A 10,206-nucleotide genomic window follows, 5' to 3' on the forward strand; every position below is an offset into this window, starting at 1 on the left:
TAGTAGTCACCCTCTGTAGTTACAAACTTTTCTTCTTGCTATGAGGACTTTCAAGTTCTGTTCTCTTAGCAACTTTAAAATATGCAACAGGGTATTATTAACTGTGGTCGCCATGCTGTACATTGCATCCCAAGGCTTGTTAATTTTATACCCTGCAAGTTTGTGCCTCTTGACTGCCTTCACCATTTCTCTCATCCCCCACTCCCCTATCTCTGACAACCTCCAGTTTATTCTCTGTATCTATGAGCCTGTTTTTTGTTTTGTTTTGTTTTGTTTTGTTTTGTTTTGTTTTGGGGTGGGGGTTGTTTTTTGTTTGTTCTCACTTTCCACATATAAGTGAGATCACATTTGCCTTTTTCCGTCAGACTTACTGCATTTAGCACAACGCCCTTGAGGTCCATTGTGTGGTCAAAACTTTGCCCTTCTATGGATCCCCCACACTGACCCTTACCAACTAATTCTCAGTGGAAGGACCGTTTCTATGACCTCCTTTACCATTGTACCTCCAAGGCCTATGTCTTTACATCTGGCCTATGCTTGCAGGCTTTCTTCTAGTTTCTGAAGGGAGAATGTGTTTCTTCATATACAAGATCAACATTGTGCTTTTAATCCCAACCATATCATCTGCTCCAGGAACTAGTATCCTTCCTTTTTGCTCAAGCATTCATTCTTCCTCTTTTTGGAGACATTCCTTCAACTTGTAAATTTGCTGCAGGTGTCTTAGACCTAAAACACACCAAAAACAAAAACAAACTGTAAATACCTTTTTGCTCTTGGGTCAGAGTTTCCCTTGAGCTACTGTCCTTTCTCCTTCCTTCTTCATGTGAAATCTTCAAGGAAAAGTCTCTGGGTTCTCACTTCTCGATTAATTCATTTCCACATGCAAAACAAAGTTATGCTCCCCAAAACTACTCTTGCTAGGATAAGAAAGGACTTTCTAACTGCCAAATCATGCACTACATTTAAATCCTAGGTGCTACGTTTAACTCTTTTCTTTTGGATTGCCCAGTTCACTCTATGACACTCTCCATGTCTCCCTGATTCATCCTTCCCAGGTTTCCTGAGGTCCTACTTCGACATTATTCACCATGTAAACATTGCTCTTGCCCCATGATTCTGTTCTCAGCCCACTTCAATCTCCTCTTACATGTCAGTCTTTATGTCAAGGCAAACTCTTCCATCATAAGACCCTTACTTCAAATTTTCTACATGCTGATGGCTATGTACATCAGTCAGGGTTATCCAGAGAAACAAAATCAAGCAGATTTGTGTATATATATGGAAAGAAAGATTTGTCTTAAGGGACTGCTTCACATGATTGTGGGTGTGAAGTTCAAACTCTGTAGGGTTAGGACTGCAAGCTGGAGACCCAGGAAGAGCTGAGGTCCAAGTCTTCAGTCAGTGTATTGGCAAGATTTCCCTCTTGCTTGTGGAAGGTACATTTTTTTTTGTTGTCGTTCTATTCAGACCTTTACTGATTGGATGAGGCCCACCAATACTACAGAGAATAATCTGTGTCATTCGAAGCCCACTGATTTATTCAGTTTTTTTTTTAACATTTATTTATTTTTGACAGACAGAAAGAGAGCACAAACTGGGGAGGGGCAGAGAGAGGGAGACACAGAATCCAAAGCAGGCTCCAGTCTCTGAGCTGTCAGCACAGAGCCGGATGCAGGGCTCGAACCCACGAACCGTGACATCATGACCAGAGCTAAAGTCAGATGTTTAACCAACTGAGCCACCCAGGCTCCCCTAAGTCCACCAATCTAAATGTTAATCTCATCCCAAACATACCTTTACAGAGGCATGCAGAATACTATTTCACCAAATATCTTGGCCCAGCCAAGATTAACTATCACACCGTGGAATCTAAATCTTGTACCTGTACCTTACCTACTGAGTTCCAGAAATATATAACATTGAACATCTTCATGGGAATGTAAAATAGGCATTTCCAACTCAACGTATCTAAAACTGATCTCTCTAATGCTGGTCGACCTGCTTCTTGTCCTGCATTTATTTTTTGTTTTGGTCTCAGCCAATGACATTACTAGTTATCTTGTCTCCCAAGGCAGAAAACTCTTGTGTCTGTCTGTCCCTTATAATTGATTGGAAGCTCCTCTCAAATATTTCTTGACTCTGTCTCTCTTCTTGTCTCTTACTGTCTCTGTCCTAAGTTAGCTTCATAAAGACAAGTTGGGGCTGAACATCATAAAAGCTTTGTACTCAGGTGAGCCAAGAATGTTAACCCATATACTCCCCAAGAACACGGCTGCTGGACCGAAACTGCGATAAGCCTCTGAAGTTTCAGGCTTCTAAAGCACATGGCCACTATTGTAAGACAGTTCGAATTTTATAGTCTCTCCCCTCATTGTGCCCAGTTCCACTGCACCAACCACAGATGCCAGCATGGACACCAAAAAGAATATCTGAAGACCGTGCCTAGACAAAAAACCACCAACCACCTAAGCCATGGCTTTGTGCTGAAGGCTCTTCTTCCCTTGACATGCTGTCAAGTAAAGCTGCTCATTTCTTCATACCTCGTTACCTTTCAGTAGAAAAGTTGGGTCTACACATCTCTTTGTTATTCCTTCTTCCAAACATTTGCATCTTTTGGCCCTTACAAAAACCACTTTATGTACTTGTAGATGTGAAGAGGAGAGAAAAGGATGATACAACACAGCGTTAGGAAATGTTGGAGTCCAGGGAAGAATTCCTTTGCTAGGAGGGATGAAAGTAGAGCCGGGGGGGGGGGGGCGCGAGTGGAGAATGCATGGGAAGAATATCTGGGAGTACAAATTTCCTGGGAAGGAGAATCCCTAACATACATGGAAAGACTGCCCCATAAAACATGGAGGGATTTTTCTGTGTTGTAAGATGAAAGGAAAAGAGAGAAACATTAACTTGCATATTTTTGGTGGGAAATTGAGGAATTCCCATCTAATGACTTTTATTTAGTCACTCAAGAAAGACACAAGCCTCTCCTCCCATAAGGTACAGGTTGAGATTGGCCATTAGAGTTTTGAGAAGAGCAGAAAAGATTTGAAGTTGTTGCAGTGAATAGTACATAAACAAACTGTCTAAAGAAATACAAGATTGAAGCTGTGCCTTGGTGGCTCAGCTGGTTGAGGGTCATGAACTCACGGTATGTGGGATCGAGCCCCGTGTTGGGCTCCGTGCTGGTGGTACTAAGCCTGCTTGGGATTCTCTCACTCTATCTCAGTTAAATTAAATTAAACTTAACTGAAATTTAATTTAATTTAATTTAATTTAAAAAGAAATACAAGACTTAAGGCTAATTTACATTGGCATTGGTCTGATTGGATGTGTGTGTGTGTTTGGTCAATAGGTAATATGTTTCATAGATAGAGATCTAGGCAAGCCAGAAGACTGGGTTTATCCATGATAGTGGTGAAGACACCTACGGTACAGGTTTCTAGATGAGCATAACACAGGAGAGAAGAGAGTCCAGAGAATTTACAAAGGAGTAATTGAAACGTCAATCATTGTAGAGGTTTTTCTTGGTGTAAAGGACGTGTGCCCCCAATATTTTGTGTCTGAGAAGATGACTATGGATATGCTCAGGGTCCAGTTGACTTTCTGTAGTTTGGACTCCAGTTAAGACTACATTGATCTAGTGATGTTTTGAGGCCTGAGAAATTAGTGTTACTTCACAACTAACACCAATCACTCCTGTAAAATCTGGATCTTTTCCATCATCTGTGCAAATGACCATCCATTTGGTCACAAATGGATGTCCACAGCCATCATCTGTGCAAATGACCACAAGTTGTATGGGGAAGACTAAGGACAAGATTTCCTGGATATTCTTGTCATAGTATAGATAGGGTCCATCTCTAAAAAAACCAAATTGTTTTCTTCCTTCAAATGTTCTGTGACTATGAACACACTGAGGCTTTATCTGATATGGGGAAAAGGGCATGTAATCTACATCCTATTTGCTCAAGCCTGTCTCTATTCATTTGTATCCAAAAACTGAAGAAAGAATGCTCTGAGCTGACCATCCTCATCACTCCTGGATACCTTACCATCAACTAGCCAATTAGCTGAAAGAGCTCAGCAGAGGACACAAATCTCAGAGATCTGAATATAACACACTACTTTCTGTTGTGAAAATCACATCCACAAGCTCTTGACAGAGAATGTGCCTCTCTCCATCTCTGCCACCTTGTGGAGGCTCCATCTCCATTGACCACAGCGTGCCTGTGTCAGCTTCTTCTCCACCTTGCTGTCTCCAGAGATGTTGGCCACAACCATCTCCACCAGGCCACCATAGAAGTGACCGAGTCTATATGGGCTTTAGCTAACTTCATATAAGTATAACCAAACCGTGTATTACCTCATGCCAACATCACCACACGTGACTCAGAGCCTGCCCAGAGAATTTCAGATGTGACACCACGCACATAGTCCTGGGGACTTCAAATGTAAAATGAAGGAGCGCAAAGGAGACAATGGTTGAGGAGTAAACTTCTCCCCTCCTCCTCCTCCTCCTCCTCCTCCTCTCCTCCTCCTCCTCCTCCTCCTCCTCCTCCTCCTCCTCCTTGATGGACTGTCCTGAGATGTAGTTCATAAGACATTCCCACAAGGCCCAGTTGTCAGTTTCACCTGATACCCAAACAGTGGCCCAGTCTGCTTTCATACCTTGGTATCTGTTCTCCCTCTTTCTGACCCTTACCAGTGTTTTCCTGGTTTTGCATTCCCTACTAGCAGCTTTTGCCTTAGGCTCTTCTCTCTGTGAGAAACCAAGCTAAGAACCCATTTCATTGGCAAAGTATCCTATCAGCATTTTTCGCTGAGAGAAAACAATAAATCAACCACTGTTCCAAATGGATCACGTGCTTTCCTCAATACTGTATTTCTCAAATCCTCGATGAAATGTGTCTCCTCTGGATTTTTCTCAGCGGCTATTGGGTTTGGGTGAATGAAACGTCATACGTGGTAGGGATTTAATCTAGACTTTAAACATCTTTTTCTCCTATGGTTTCCAAGATCTTTCTGAACTTTCAGTGTCTTCAGAATTAGTCCAAGTTGGTTCTCATTGTAAATGTACTTAGGACTGAAACTGACCTGCCATTCCTCACTGAACCTGTTTTCTAGGACTTACTATTGTCATTGAGTTGAAATCCAAGTGCTTTAGCCTAAACATAGGATCCTCCTCATGCAACACCTGTGCATCTCTCTAGCTTTATCTCCAGCTACTTCCAGCCCTATACTTCACAAATTATTTTCGGTTTTCCACACACATCACCTACACATCTGTTTCTGTCATTTTGTTCATGCTGTTCCCTATTGTAGGAACTCCAGCCCTACCCTTATCCTTCTCATAAACTTTTCATTCTTAAGGATTGAACAAAGCTTCACTTGCCTCCAAGAAAGATTTTCTGACTTCTTACCCCTAATCTAAGAGATTATGTTACGTGAAATTAGATTGCTATGATAAAATTGTTTGTTTCGTTGTGTGTTTTTTTTGTCACTTTTGAAATAGATCAATTTCTTTGACAGCATGGATCAAATTTTATTTATGTAGGTATTCCTATGACTCTGAATAAAGTTGCTTCCACAGAAAATGTCAAATGAGTGTTTGTTAAGTTGTTAAAATATCCAATAGGGGAGGGGCGCCTGGGCGGCTCCATCGGTTAAGCGTCCGACTTCGGCTCAGGTCACGATCTCATGGTCTGTGAGTTCGAACCCCACATCGAGCTCTGTGCTGATGGCTCAGAGCCTGGAGCCTGCTTCCAATTCTGTGTCTCCCTCTCTCTCTGCTCTTCCCCCGTTCATGCTCTGTCTCACTCTGTCTCAAAAATAAATAAACGTTAAAAAAAATTTTTTTTAAATATCCAATAGGGGAGATTCAGTGGACTTCCATCAGATAAAAGCACAGCTGACCAGAAGATAGAATTAAAAAATATATATTTAAATTTTGCTACAGAAAAAAGACACAGGAGTGGTGTAGAAGGCAGACAATAGAGATCTCAAAGGAACATACAAACTGAAGAAGATGCCAGACATCAAATTTCTAACTAATTATGGGCACTAATTATGGCAGACAGAGTTTGCCAGAACATTTCCCTATGATAAATGCCTTATCTTCATTGCAAACACTGACTCCCTACATGATTCCATTGCAGTTCACCCTCCGTGTTTTTGGTAAACAATCTTTATTTATCACGCAATGGCCCTAATTTCCATTGTGATTATAACTCTGTTATTGTCAAATATCTTTATTCCTGACAACTTTGGACACTTGAGCTTTAAAACTCTATTTAGTGGGGCACCTGGGTGGCTCAGTCAGTTGAGCATCTGACTTCAGCTCAAGTCATGATCTCGTGGTCCGTGAGTTTGAGCCCCACGTCAGGCTCTGTGCTGACGGCTCAGAGCCTGGAGCCTGCTTCGAATCCTGTGTCTCCCTCTCTTCCCTTCTTCTGCTTTCTCTCCCCCCCCCAAAAAATAAACATAAAAAAATGGTTTCTTTTTACTCTGTTCAGAAGCATTTGCCACAGAAGTGTTAGAAATAACAAATACCTCAAAGATTAAAACACATTATTATTATTATGCTAATATTAGATATGATTTTCATCATTACTGCTATGTGTTGAGCACCTACCATATAAGAAAGGTCCAGTATCAAACACCTTATGTTTAATGCTCATAAATATTTTTTTTCTACTTTCAGTCTAAGAAAAAAGATATCCTAGAGAAATTAAAGAATTTCATTTGGTCTCAGGTCTATTTGAGACCAAACATATGATTAAGAAAAGAGTGAACATCGTGTAATAGAAGTAATTCTAATATCCATGGGTGCCTTCCTGATCGCAAAATTTCCAAAACAAGAATGAGAACTCAACTTTCGACATTCTGTCCCTGCGAGATGGGATTTCTGAAGAACACACTGAACTGTACTCATTCTTGCCATTTACTGCTGGCATTCACTTCCGTTTCATTTGCTTTAAATGTTGTATTTCATTTCAGATTGCTTCCACTGTTACTAAAAATGGATTTAGAGCATAAAGAAAAAAAAAATACTGACAAGTTATTTCCAGTTTCTTAGATGAGATTTCCAGGGCTCCTGTCATTTTAAAACAGAATCTTTTCTTTTCCTCCCTTTAGAAAATTGTATAACTAATGATTAAAGTGGCTGTAGCTTTTCTTGCATGACAGGAAATTGCCCCTCATGACCTTGTACCTCTCTTGCCCCCACTGGTCTCTCAAAATCTTCTTAATGGAATCCAGCAGATAAAAATAGTCAAGAGTGATATCTTTTCTCAAGGCGTACAGAATTAGATTTATAAATGGAAAAATCGGTTTTTGTAAAGAGCCGAAGGTTTTGTTATGGCTCGGGAACAAGGACCAAGATTTAATAACATGTCACTGAAAACGCAAAGCCCCTTTGGTAGGCGGAGATTGCCCCAGCCACGCAGCGGAGAAAGAGATCGAGGGTCCCCAAAGGGAACCTCAGCGTGAAGGAGGGGAGGCCAGGGTCGGTGACGCAAACTCATGCCAGGGCTGGTTCTGGGAAAACGAGCGGTGTGGCTGGAAGCCCAGGCTGGACAGGCCATCCTGGCTACGAAAGCACGCTTTGGGGAAAATGCCTGAACATGTGAGCATTAACCAAGGAGCCTGACCTGAGAAGTCCACGCATGAGGGCTTCTACCTTCCAGGCAGGCGAGGTCCGTGCCAGCTTATGTCCTCACTCGGGCCCGCGTGGGAACAGCTTGCAGGAGAAACATGTCAGGGAAGCAGTAATAGCATCAAGAAGCAAGCACCTGGCCTCCTTGTACACCGAGCGAATTCTCTAGCTCGTCTTGAAATAGAAAGGGGAACGGGGGATCCTACTGAATAAGCCTCTGTGGCACTTCAACAATCCAGGCAGCGAGGAGATTTCTCTGGAAAGACTCCAGACTTTCTCCCAATTCGGAAAATGGGGCGTCTACCTGTTTTACTTTTGGAATCAGAGATATGTCCATATTAGTCATCTGCACTCCAGGAATGTGTATACCAATTGCGTATGTATCTTTGATGATCGACTAAACTGAGTGTGATGTCTCTGGCATTCCATGGAAGCAATTGGAGCCCACGGTGCTCCTGCACTGCTTGAGAATTAGTGGAACATTCCTAACCATTAAAAAGCAAGATTACAGTGTCCAGAATGAGCACAGTCAAGCAGCAGCACCCTCACAGAATGTTGCTTTAAGCAAGGCTTATTTTAGTCTGATTGGATTACCCGTCACAAAACCACAGTTTTCACGCCACCGAGAAGCTCATGTGTCAAGCTGACCACATGTCAATGATCGTACACAAAATATTCTTTCCCTGCATTAGCGATGATGAAATGCTCACATCCGTATCATCCTATTATCATAACCTGAATGATTCTGACACGTATCATATTCCAGATCCATAATATAATTGTTCTCCAGAACATGGGTTCGTGACCTTGTATTCTGTATTTGTAAAATATTCCTTTTCGATGCCTGACTCTAGTGTTCTTTGAGGAATGCATAATAGTGTAACTGTATTTCAAAGGTAATAATACAAATAGGGGCTTTACCTTGAAATTTAATATCTAGACTTTGTCGAGGATTGTACTGCCTCCTTAATCATACTTAACATTTATGCACCACACCACATATGCTCAGTTACTGTTCTCCTTAATGAACTTGTTCAATGTCATCATTGGTTAAAAAAAGAAGGGAAAACGCTCTCACGTAAAAAAAGAAGATTTTGAGGCTGGCTAGCGGCTCAGTCGGCTTAGCATCTGACTCTCGGTGGCGGCTCGGGTCATGTTATTATGGTTCATGAGCTGGATTCTTGTGCTGACAGCATGGAGCCTGCTGGTGGTTCCCTCTCCCCCCCCCATTGAGCTCTGTCCACCCTCTGCTTGCAGGTGCATGCACACATTGCATCTCTCTTTCCCTCTCAAAATAAATAAATAAGCTTAAGACACAAAGATGTTTGTAAACGACAAAACACAAAAGAGTTTTTCCAAAGTCATCGATCTGAACCCGTATCTTTTTGCTTGGGGAGGCTACTGCTGAGCTGGAAGGGGGAACCTTCACAATTATTCTGGCTTGGCATTCAGCCAGCCATAGAACTCCAAAATTGCAGAGACCAGACCATCAACACAACAATCAGTCCCTGGCCCACCCACCCCGGAAGTCTTCCTAGAATTAGTCCTGTAGCAGAAGCACTTCCCAAACCCATCGCTACCAGAAAAAGAAGCACCAGGTGAGTTATCACACATGATCCCTCCTCCTGGTGGAATCCGAACACTATCGGCTACCGACTGCTCAGCAGAACAGCAAACGTTATCCTCAATGGAGCCGAAAATCTACTTGTGGGCCCCAAGAATGTGTTTCTAACATTGAGAAATATTAAGACCCTCTGCTCCGCGGCCCAGCCGAATTTGCATCAAGGGACATATCCTAACTTTTTGCTCCTCTATAAAGGATTACCTCTGAGTTTCCGTATCGACCCTCATCGGGAAACAAAGTTAGGCCCCCGTAAAAATCCTCAAGGCTCTCTAAGGCAAAAGCACCCATGTGAGCAGGTCTCCTGCCAGCTGTTTTTGGGAACTCACCGATCAAAACCACTTCCCTCAACTCCACCAGCTGATATGTGGGTGCTGTCAGTTAGATATGTGAGGTCCCAGCTTGCATCCCTACGATGTTGCTTCGGTACAAGACATGGGGCATGGCTGTTAATCATGCGCAGACTTCCACCCATAGGGGGAGAGAAGTAATCATGGAAGCATCCTCAACAGTGGATGAACCTGAACCTGAGCTCAATTTCCGGTGCTGCAAGAGATAGGACGGTATGACCTTGCACCTAAGCAAGTACTTTCCCTTGCTTTTGATAGGCCACACTTGTGTAATTCAGTATTTGTTCCTATACTTTTGATCCTATACTTTTGATAGGCCACACTTGTGTAATTCAGTATTTGTTCGTCGGACCCGAACAATATGTATTTCCCCTCATTCCTCCTTTAAGGGTGCATGGATTCTTTAAAGTCATCATAGCAGTATTTTCCAAAGCTGTGAGCATACTTCCAAATCTATCTCTATTTCTGTAAAGTCAAATGCCTCACTAACACTTCCCCAACATGAAAAAGTAATCAGAGTTAAGTGTTTCGATCAAGAAGAAAAAAAAAAGACTCTATTTCCTGCTTCTTTGCAAAATTCCTTC

The sequence above is a fragment of the Lynx canadensis genome, chromosome A1, assembly GCF_007474595.2.
Source record: "Lynx canadensis isolate LIC74 chromosome A1, mLynCan4.pri.v2, whole genome shotgun sequence".
NCBI lineage: Eukaryota > Metazoa > Chordata > Mammalia > Carnivora > Felidae > Lynx > Lynx canadensis.